This window comes from Pan paniscus, chromosome 1 (assembly GCF_029289425.2).
Source record: "Pan paniscus chromosome 1, NHGRI_mPanPan1-v2.0_pri, whole genome shotgun sequence".
NCBI lineage: Eukaryota > Metazoa > Chordata > Mammalia > Primates > Hominidae > Pan > Pan paniscus.
In genome coordinates, this window is record NC_073249.2 from 97807150 (window position 1) to 97819551 (window position 12402).

Sequence of the window (12402 nt, forward strand, 5' to 3'; positions counted from 1 at the left end):
CCAAGGCTCCCTGAAATAGGCACAGGGATCAGGACGTCAGACACATTCCAGACACAAAGGCAACCCATACTGTAGAGTGAGCAGCTGTTTTCCCACTTCCCTGAAGTTGGCAGTGGTGTCCCAAGACAGGAAGGAATTATTTCCCTTTTACTAGGGTGTCTGTTCTTCATGTCTTAGTGCCTCTGATCTAGTGAACACAACTGTCCTGAACATCAATGAACTTGCTAAATTTCTGGTTTCTTGCTAGGAGGCTAGAATAGATTTATAAGACTTCCTTACTTACCCATGTCTGCTGAAGTCTGAATTCTTAGCAGTATGATTCCTTTTCTTGTAAGGAGCAGCTTAAGGAAGACTGGCCCCATTGCCATGCAAAAAGAGGTAAAGTTAATTTCTACTCAAAGCAAACTTGAATTTGAAACTAGGTCTTCCACTGTTTCAAAGTTAGACTGTCATTGCCTCAGGCATGTGTCCTGAAGGGCTTGTGTCGCTGCTCTACTCAGGATAAAGTTATTTATCATTATGGCAAGTTATAATTAATTTGCCATAATATAATTAATTATCAAGATAAAGTTATCACAATGGCAAGGACAAATTTAGAAGACTTATTAAACTTACTTCTTTATTTCCCCAGCTGGCCAGGAAATAGTCAGTAGCTACTGTTATCATTAGTGTCCTCTGAATACCTTGGCTGTGTTAACTGCTTTGACTCAACATGGAGCTGAGGTGTTGGCATACTGTACCTTGTGATGCTGAAATATGGCTGAAGTCCAGGGTCACTGGCCCAGGACAGGTCATCCAGCTGTTGGAGACAACCAGAAGGGGAACCAGGCCATCCACTGAGGTCATCTCATGTGGCATGGGCCACTGGTTCCAAAGAACCCACCATCACTACACTTCTCATGACTCACCAGTCAGTAGACTGAGAATTCTATGAGAGCTAAGATCCTATTTTACTCATCTCTGTGTTCATGGTTCTTAGCTAAGGGCCCAGCACAGAGGGGCCTCTCAGCAGTGTTCATCAATGATTGAATAAAAGCGATTGCAAACCTCCAATCCCCTCACCTACATTTCTGTCCCAAATGTCTTGTAAGGATGCTCTTTCTCTCAGGATGCTGCAAATACCCTTCCCTGGAGAGGCGCCTGCTTTACACCATCCATGCCCCAGGATCCTCCCCTGTGGAAGCTTAGAGGAAGACTGGTCTGTCCTAAAAATTTTCTCTTATGGTTCCCCCTGTCATTAGGAGCAATGTCCTTTGACATACCCTCCCATCCTCTGGGCTGCCACAACACCTCAGTTTGGTAGAACTACCATATTTTTTGAAATGATCTTTTTGTGTTCTCCCACTCACTGGCTTGAGTTCCTTTGGAGGGACATTAAATATCTGAATCCCAAGTGCTTAGCACAATATAAAGAAAATTAAATACCCAATAAATATTTATGAGAAACCTTCCTCAACTGTAAGGACAGAAGATTATTAGTATCACTGCTTCATATACAAGCAAGGGACACTTACTCTGGCACGTGACCTAGGGCAGACCTGTTTAATGTAAGAATGGATGTCTCCAAACCTTCTCCCAGCCTGGTTATTCCCTCTAACCCACACTGACCTGAAGAGCATCCACTGCTACGGCAGCCCCAAGGTCAAGGCTCCTGGGTCTGGGGCGGGGACTCATGGTCGCATCCTCCCCCTCTTGAAGTTGCTGCTGCCCCTCACTATGAACCAGCTCTGAGCCAAGAGAGTAAAATTGTCTCTCAGTCCCCACTGCTCAGCTCGCACTGCTCCCTGAGAGTCTGGATGATGATGGGCATTTCCCATTTCCCCTGAAGCCTCTGACCCAATTTGTCCTTATTGTCCCCTTCTTTGGTTTTCATTTACCAATGGCTTGTCCTTTGTGGTTATTCTCATCCCCTAAACCTGCTGTCTTTCTTTCTTCCATCTGTTCCCTCAGTTCTGGGCTTCCAGGGTGTGGACTCAGCTCAGGCTCCTGCAGGAGACACACAGAGGCAGGTCTGAGCTGCAGGTCATGGGCAGTGTTAAAAACCATCTCCATTCCTCAGAGACTCAGAGAAAACACAGCAGGAAGGGACCTCAGAGAGGAACAATAAGCCCCTACCTTACTGACAAGTGAAGCCAAGAAAGACTAAGACGCTCCCAGGCTCCCTCACCGCATGGTGGCAGCAGATCGACCACACAAGCCTTGGCCTCAGCCTCCCTGTCCAAAGCACCTAAATCACCCTCCAGGAGCTCACTGCTGCATTTCAGAAAACTTTGGATCAAAAATAGCAATTTCCACCGTGAAAGCAAAAATAGTGAAAGGGTCTTTCCTTGGACAAACTCTTTATCATGGTTCTGTAGTCCTAGTATTTATACGCAGTCAGTTGTCATTTGCTGGCTGGTAGATCGGGGCAGGGAGCACATAAGGATTAAATAGTGCTTGACACAATCCTGCTTTCCCAGCCTGGGATCTCAGCCCCTCCATTCTGCGTCAGAAACTTTCCTCTGCTGTAACTGCTGTAACTGCTGGAGAGTCCAGGCCCTCATGTAGGTCATTTCTTGATGAAGATCCCTGTTACTTTCTTCCTCTCTTGAAGGGCAGAGATTGGTTCTGGGACTCTACAGTCCTAGGTTTTCTTCTAAGCCAGCCAGATCAGCTGAAAGCAATCATGACTGAGAGAGGTCAGGTCAGTGAACAGGGTCCCAAAGGAGCAGGGGGTCACGAGGACAGCCCCACATGGAGATGGTCAGGACCATGACATGGGCAATATCTGACCAATTCTGCTAGGGAGGATGCAGCAAGGATTAAGGGGAGGATGCTGCCATAAAGAGAAAGGTGAAGAACCAAAGGAGTTCAAGGAGAAGGAAAATAAAATGATTTGAATAAAGATAGAAAGAAATGCAGAGCCCAGAGGCAAAGCCCCATGTCACACACAGAGGGTTAGTTCCAGGCTGTGGATCCTAATCAAGAAATTCCTGCTGGATTTTGCTCAGCCCCATTTCAAAATGGTTTTGGGTCAGTGACTTTGTTCCTTCCACTTTCCCTCTTTTTGAACAAGAATCACTAGCATTGTTTTTCTATGACTGTCCCACCATTGCACGTTGAGGGCAGATAAGCTTTGTTCAATTTCACAGCTCAGCAGAGGTAAGGGAATTATGTCAAGGATTTGTACTTGGGCTGGGTGCAGTGGCCTATGCCTATAATCCTAGCACTTTGGGAGGCCAAGGCAGACGGATCCCCTGAGGTCAGGAGTTCGAGACCATCCTGGCCAACAGGGCAAAACCCCATGTCTACTAAAAATACAAAAAAATTAGCTGGGTGTGGTGGACATGCCTGTAATCCGAGCTTCTCGGGAGGCTAAAGCAAGAGAATTGCTTGAGCCCAGGAGGTGGAGGTTGCAGTGAGCCAAGGTTGTGCTGCTGCACTCCAGCATGGGCAACAGAGAAAGACTCCCTCAAAAAAAAAAAAAAAGGATCTGTACTTAATGGACACCCTCAGAAGCCTCGTTCACACTTGGTATAGACGATTTAGATGAGATTTTAAACTTTTGATCAGATAAGATCTACATGACATTTTTCGCTTTGAACTAATGCATTAATGACATGAAACTCGGGAACCTTAGGTGAGAGGATGAATGTATTTTGCATCTGGGAGAAACGTGAATGTCTGGGGACGAGAAGTTGAACTGTGATAAGCAGAATTTCTAAAATGGTCTCCAAAAAGCTGTACCCTTCTCTCTGGAACCTGTTAAGGTGGTGAGACATCATTCCTGTAATCATGTTGTTACATGGCAATTATATGACTTGAAAGAGTGATATGGTTTGGCTCTGTGTCCCCACCCAAATCTCATGTTGAATTGTGATCCTGAATGTTAGAGGTGGGGCCTGGCAGGAGGTTATTGGATCATGGGGGTGGTTTCTAATGGTTTAGCACCACGCCCCAAGTGGTGTCTCGTGATAGTTTCCATGAGTTCTGGTTGTTTAAAAGTGTGTAGCACTTCCCCCTTCTCTCTCTCTCTCCTGCTTCTGCCATGATTGTAAGTTTCCTGAGGCCTCCCAAAAAGCAGAAGCCTGTACAGCCCACAGAACCGTGAGCCAATTAAACCTCTTTTCTTTATAAATTACCCAGTCTCGGGTAGTTAATTATAGCATTGCAAGAACATACTAATACAAAGGCTGAGCTTTCCTGAGTAGGCCAGATCTCATCACATCACTCCATAAGTGCCAGAGCTTTCTCTAGTGGGTAGGAGAAGACAAAGTCAGAGAGGATGGAAGCTTGAGAAGAATTCCATGAGCTGTTGTTGGTTGTATGGTGGGAAAGGCCAAGTGAGAAAGAATGCAGGTGGTGTCTGGAATCGGGGTGTCTCCTGGCTGAGAGCCAGCACAGAAAAAAGGGATCTCAGTCCTCCACCCACAAAAAGATGAATTCTGCCAATACATCTGTAATGAACTTGGAAGAGTAGCCTGAGCTCTAGATGAAAGCACAGGCAACCCATAACTGGATTTCAGCCTCCTAAGACCCTGATCAGAGAACCCAATCACTTCATTCCTGATTTCTGTGGTTTCAAACCACTAACTTGTTATAATGTGTTAATAGGCAGCAACAGAAAACTAGTTACAGATGCCCATCTCTACTCTTTTTTTCTTTGAGATGGAGTCTCACTCTGTCTCCCAGGCTGGAGTGCAGTGGTGCAAACCCAGCTCACTGCAACCTCTGCCTCCCTGGCTCAAGCAATTCTCTGCCTCAGCCTACCGAGTAGCTGAGATTACAGGCATCCACCACCACACTCATCTAATTTTTTGTATTTTTAGTAGAGATGCAGTTTTACCATCTTGGCCAGCCTGGTCTTGAACTCCTGACCTTGTGATCCACCTGCCTCAGCTTCCCAAAGTGCTGGGATTACAGGTATGAGCCACCGTGCCTGGCTTCTACTCTTGATTTTATATTTTCACATACACGTATGCTAATCCTTGTAAGCACAAAAAAGTAGAAAAGCACAGGACTACAGTAAAGTGTTATACTCACCTTTATGTGAGTACTGCAAGGGCTGTTCCAGAGCCCTTGCAACCTGAAAAGATAATGAAGGGCATTTCAGGCAGGTGAGAAGTGTCTCTTCAATGTTACCAACCAAATTTCTGAAAGAAAAAAGATGGTAAAATACTTAATTCCTGGCCAGGCACGGTGGCTTACGCCTGTAATCCCAGCACTTTAGAAGGCTGAGGTAGGTGGATCACCTGAGGTTGGGAGTTCAAGACCAGCCGGACCAACATGGAGAAACCCCGTCTCTACTAAAAATACAAAATTAGCAGGTCGTGGTGGCGCATACCTGTAATCCCAGCTACTCCAGAGGCTGAAGCAGGAGAATCCCTTGAACCCGGGAGGCGGAAGTTGCAGTGAGCCAAGATCGTGCCATTGCACTCCAGCATGGGCAACAAGAGCAAAACTCTGTTTCAAAAAATATATATATATACTTAACTCCACATAACATTATCTGTAAATTCATCATCTACATTTCTAATAGAAGATTTTTTTTTTAGCTCTTTCACTTGTGCTCACCAGATAAGTTTTGATAGCAACTATCAGTCACCAGCACGAATGAACCAATTCAAGGACAGCAATAAACAGGACTACTATTAAGTTCCCCCAAAGAAAGTCCTTAGAATACAATATCTCTTCTAGTTGCCACAAAAGTAAGACAATGGTCCATTACATAAAATTCCAATCTAATAAAAGTTTAAATTTAATGTTGTCTGTTTTCCAAATTTTTATTTTGTTCAGGCTCCGTCATGGTGACCAGGGATTAGAAAATGACCGCAAAGAGGCTCTGGAGAATTTGGGAAGGTAAGAAATGTATTCTAAGAGGGGACTGAGGTGATGGCTGCAAAATTCTATATATCTACTTAAATGATTAAATTCTACATTTACAGTTAGTGACTTTTATTACAAGTAATTTTTTAAATGAAATTTCCGGTTTCTACTCCAACATGTAAAGAGTTACGAAGTCACCACTTGTCCTCACAACAAGAAAAAAGCTCAACAAACTGAAAATTATCAACCCTTCTTAGATGGACTAGAGGAGAGGTCACAGGGCAAATTGCCACCCTGAAAACTAAACAGACAGGCAAATACAGGGAATCAGAGGTTAGCAGGAAGAGAACATGCTGAAGCCAGCAACTGGAAAGGGCACATAAATGATACTGACAGATTTCTAGAAGCTGAGGGTGGCCTGGCTTGAGCATTAAAAACTTGGGGCCCAGACTTAGGGGGAACTCACACTTTTCCAAGTTTTACCACCAGGAGCCCAACCAGGTACTCATAGTAAAGATCAGAAAAATCCCCAGAGAACTGACACTGCCAACTTCAGTACTAATTATAAAGCTAAAGTAACCAAAACAGTGTGGAATTGGTGAAGAAAGAAAAAACAGACAAATAGGTTACTGGAAAAGAACACAGAGCTCAGAAATAGTCCTACATAAATAGTCAACTGATATTTGAGAAAGGCACAAAAGCAATTTAACAGGGCAAGGATAGTCTTTTCAACAAACGGTGCTAGAATGACTAGACATCCACATGCGAAAAATAAATAAATCTAGGCACAGATTTTACACCTTTCACTAAATGGATCTTACACCTGAATGTAAGGTGCAAAACTGTAAGACTCGGGCCAGGCGTGGTGGCTAACACCTGTAATCCCAGCACTTTGGGAGGCCAAGGCAGGCGGATCACAAGATCAGGAGTTCAAGACTAGCCTGGCCAACACGGTGAAACCCTGTCTCTACTAAAAATACAAAAATTAGCTGGGCATGTTGGCGCACACCTGTAATCCTAGCTACTCAGGAGGCTGAGGCAGGAAAATTGCTTGAACCCAGGAGGGACAGGTTGCAGTGAGCCATGATGGCACCACTGCACTCCAGCCTGGGTGAGCAAGACTCTGTCTCAAAAAAAAAAAACAAAACCAAAAAAAACACTGTAAGACTCCTAGACAATAACATAGGGGAAAATCTAGGTGACTTTGGGTTTGGTAATGACTTCTTAGATACAATGACAAAAGCACAATCCAGGAAACAAAAAATTGATAAGTTGAACTTCATTAAAATTAAAAACTGTTTTGTGAAAGACACTGTTAGGAGAATGAATAAACATGTTATAGTCTGGGAAAAATATTTGCAAAATACAGATTTGATGAAAGACTGGTGTCCAAAATATATAAAGAACTCTTAAAACTCAATAATAAAAAAGCAAACAACCCAATTCAAAAATAGACAAAAGATCTGGACACTTCACCGGAAAAGATATATGGATGGCAAATAAGCATATGAAAAAGATGCTCAAAATCATTTGTCACTAGGAAATTGCATATTAAAACAATGAGATACCACTATACACCTAATAGAATGGCTAAAATCCAAAGAAGGGACAATACCAAAGGCTGTCAAAGATGTAGAGCAACAGGAACTCTCATTCATTACAGTGGAAATGCAAAATGGTAGTCACTTTGGAAAACAGTTTGGCAGATTTTTTTTTACAACACTAAACATAGTATAGCAATATAATCCAGCAATGGCAGTTTTAGGTATTTACCAAAGTAATGTGAAAACATGTTTACTCAAAAAACTCGCATCCAAGTATTTAGAACAGTTTTACTCATACTTGTCAAAAATTGGAAGTAACCAAAATGTCCTTCACTAAGTGAATGGCTAAACAAACATGGTATATCTGTACAATAGAATATTATTCAGTGATAAAAAGAAATGAGCTATCAAGCCATGAAAAAACATGGAGGAACTTTAAATACATAATGCTAGGAAGAAACTAGTCTAAAAACTCTATACACTGTATGATTCCAACAGTAGGACATTCCAGGAAAGTCAAAATGGTAGAGATAGTAAAATGATCAGTGATTGCCAAGCGTGGAGGAGGGATGAATTGAGTTGAATACAAGGAGGTTTTCAGCAGTGAAACTATTCTGTGCGATACTGTACTAGGGATTCATGACATTAGGTAATTGTCGAAACCCATAGAACTGTAAAACTCAGGGAATGAACCCTAATATAAAGTACGGAGTTTAGTTAATAATAATGTATCAATACTGATTAATCATTGTAAAAATGTATCACACTGATGCATGATACTGATGATAGAGGAAATTGTGTGCTAGGGGACAAGGGAGAATAGGGGAATTCCCTATACTATCTGCTCAATTTATCTGTAAACCTAGAACTACTCTAAAAAATAAAGTCTATTAAATTTTATTAAAGTTAGGATGCAACAGCCCCAAATCAAAATTTTGGTGGCATCCTGTTATTATGTGGTTAATACGGGGTGTTGAGGTGCACCAACCTGGAGTCAGAACAGTTGGAGATATCAACGCCTATGCCTTCAACCTCTGGCCCTGTGGGTGCCCCTGGAATCCAGAGAGCAGATCAGTTAGCTGGAGACAGCCTCAGTGCTCCAGACAGCACAGGCTTCTGGTAAGGTCAGGGAAAAACCATCTCAGGGCAGAACTCGGTGAAGACTAGGAACCCCTGAGACTCAGCAGCTGCCCCAGTAATGCCCAGAGATCAAAGGAGAAGGAGGCTGGGAAGAGCTGAGGGCTATAGGATGATCTCTCTGCTTAAAGAAACAAGCAGCTCCAGAGACTGGTAAATTTTGAGAGAGAATCAGAAGCCAGAAAAAAAAAGCTTAGGTTTCATTGCAGAGTGGTCAAGGAAGGAAAGGGGGAAGGGGAAGGAAAGAAAAGGAGGTAGGGAAGAAAGGAAAGGTTAGGGAAGGGAGGAAGGGACATAAGAAGGGAAAGAAAGGAAAGGAAGGAAGGGAAGAAAGGGAAAGGAGAGAAGGAAAATAAACTTGAGTGAAGGCTAGAACATCGTGGGTGGGCTTAAACCACCAGTATTTTCCATAAACAGCCACATGCTAACCAATTATAGCACAGAGACACAATAATGTTAAACCATATACTGTTACCATACGGTGAGAGGGGGCTCCCCAACCCCTCTATACTCCTCTGAAACACATTCAAAATCGACTGGAGCCAGAGACATTGAGTTTTGCCTTTGGGCAAGTTTGGACATCCACAGGAATGAGTTGGGGCACTGCGACAGGGAACACCAGGCCACGACTTTCCCTGCTGCTCCTCATCTGCCTCAGAAGCTGCCCCGCTGCAGGGGGGGCCTCAGCCCCTAGGTCTGGAGTCATCCATTTGCCTCTTTTTTTTTTTCTTAAGACGAGGTCTCACTGTGTCACCCATGCTGGAGTGCAGTGGCACTATCTTGGCTCACTGCAGCCTCAACTTCCCAAGCTCAGGTGATCCTCCCACCTCAGCCTCCCAAGGAGCTGGGACCACAGGCATGTGCCACCATGCCCAGCTAATGCCTTGCTCCACAGTATTTCACTGCTTGCACTTGCTTCCAGTCCCCCAGGACCCAGTAGGCATGCACCTGGGAAGGACACAAACTGGCTGTGCCCCTATATCTCTGCCCACTTTTGATCCCTACAGAGGTGGGCTCCATGGGGCAGTGACCTGAGATTTGCTTACAATGGGATTCCTATCACAGAGTAGGGTCTGGCACCTTATAGGCGCCCCATGAATGTTCAGTGAAAGAAGGCATCCGCCACAAGGTCCTGGGTAACCAAGAATTATTCAATTGTGGCCTATAAATTTTTAATCCTAGAAGATATTGGAATGAGAAACATGACAGGCTTTCAAAAGTGGCCAGTCTCTTAAACCATTGTACTGGCAGGTGAACCATGTCACTTCACACTACACCTTAAGTAGCCAGGATATCTAGTTATATCTATACACAGATAGATAGATATTTGGTGATATAGACATATGGCCATATCTATAGCTATGGAGCTATAGTGCTATATATATATCACCAAGTGTATTTACCAAAATATGCACAATGGTTGTCTCTGGATATCCTTTTTTTCTTTATATGTTTCTGTATTTTTCATTTTTCTCTCAGCGGATACTCAGTAACTTTATAATCAGAAATATAAATATATAAGTGTTAAACTTTCAATGTCTCCTCACTCACAATAAGGCTCAAATGTCTTTATTCAGCATTGGAGGCTCTTAGTGATCTGGCCCTTTGTGGTTTCCATGTCCTGATCTCCTGCAGCCTCCAAACACACACCCCACGCACCTACAAACCTCCAAATCATCTGTATTTCTCCAGGGGCTTCTCCCTTACTTCATTTTCCTCACCTTCCTTGACTGGCTCTTACTTATCTGTCAAGATTTTCTTTGGCTCTTACTTATCTGTCAAGATTATCTTTAAGTACCTCCTCCTCCAGGAAGCCTCCCTAACACCCCGTAAGGTCCAGATATCTCTGCTTTCTGTTCTGCACTCCAGCAACAATCAGAGTCACCTCGGCCATGATAAGAAGAAGTAAGTGTTGCTTTATTTGTCTTCCTGCCCTGTTAGACTGGGATTCCAAAGGCAGGGACTGTATCTTTATTTCTGTATCCACAGTGTTTAGGTAGTGCCAGGCATAGAGTTGGCACTCAGCAAGTACCTGAATAAATACAGACAATCCCTAACCTACAGTGGTTCAACTTAACAAAGACTTTTTGACTTTCTGATGTTGCAAAAGCAATACACAACCACAAAGTTTCAGACTTTAAATATTGGTGATTCTTTTACCAAAAAGTCTCTGGGCTGAATTTTCAATTTACAATACTTTCAACTTATGATGAGTTTACCTGGACATAACCCCATCATAAGCTGCGGAACATCCGTATACAAAAAAAATGGATTTGTAAAATATAATGGGTTTCTCAAATAGTCGTTATTATATATATATATTCATATTCATTTTGAATATGAAGAAATATGTGCAGGGAGGTTAAGTGACTTGCCTTAGGTCACAAAGCTAATGAATGAGAGAACCAGAGCTCAAATCGATTGTCTAATCTGCCTTCCACTTCACCACAGCTGCCACCATGAAATAGTAACAAGAAAAAATATGCATGATCATGTGTCGGGTCAAGTTGATGGACAGGTGTCTCATACCAGGAAGCTTTTCTATCAGGAATAGACCTTCACAACAGTCACGGATAATGTATTTACTGTTATGGTTTAAGAACAGATTAAGCTAAAAAGTTTGAATGTGTTTTAAAACATTTTAACTCATTTCTTTGCTGGAATAGATGATAAATTTTAAGTCATGTTTTTCAAAAAAGAGAAACTGAGCATGCTCAGGCTGATGTGGGCTACAGGGACATTTCCATCATTGCACTCTTCCCTTCCTCAGATGCCTCAGGACCACTCTTCTTATCATCCTGTGTTGATCACTGATTTATGGTTCCTGCCAAAATCCACTGAGAGCATACTCTGCTCAGAACACACAACACACCAAGAGAAATCTCTCCCCAAGGAACCAACAAGCATCAAGGGAGACAAATGAGCAGATAGGCAATTTCCCTACTCTATGATAAGGGCCACGAGAGGCTAAAGGAGCAACACCCAACCCCGGTCTAGGTGAGGTTGGGGAGGCTTCATGGTGGAAATCACATCTGGCCAAATCCTAGCGGCTGTCTGGTCCTACAATCTGTCCCCAGCCAGTATGTCTACCTTCTGGCCTCCTTTCACTGCCTTCCATCACCACTTGTCTCCTCACCTGGAGTGTGAATTCCTCAAATGGAAGGACCATGCCGCCTTCATCTGTGCATTCCCCACAGCACCCAGGCCAGCAGCTACAGCCAAATGACAGACTCCCAATCTAATGCCCTCACCACTAGACGGCTGAGCCTGGCAGGAAAACTATGCTGGAGCCAGACATCCTGCCAGAGTTCCAGCCTGACTGTGAGCTGTGCAGGGAGCCATAGAGTGTTGCCCAGGAAAGAGTTATCTATGAACCGACAACTGAGAGAACCAGTGTCTACACACCCTTCCTTGCAGGTCACCACGTCAGGGGTGGGGCAAACAACTTAAGACTAATCACAAAGCAGGTTGTTTTCACCTAAGAAACCCCACCAGCAGCTTAGCAGCTTAGTCTGCACCTTCCTTCCCAAACCAGTGCTCCTCCCTGCATTTGGCAGGCACCAGAGCACAAGGTGTCCAGGTCTGAAAACTTCTGGCAGTTCTGCTCCTTCCTCTCCCTATGGCCAAGAGCTCAGTAGCAGTAGCCTGCAGATTCTTCCTGTTCTTTCTCTCAAATCTGTACCTTCTCATCCACCCTCGCCACCATCATTCCAGGGTGGGCCTCCCTCATCTCCTGGCCCTCATTTTCTCCCAGCTCCACCCCATTCTCACATCACAGCTGCTCTCTCCTCCACAGCTGGCCGTGGTCCCTCCCTCTATGATTTCACTGTGTCTACCAACACAGTGATCAAAGGAGAAGGAGGCTGGGAAGAGCTGAGGGCTATAGGATGATCTCTCTGCTTAAAGACACAAGCGG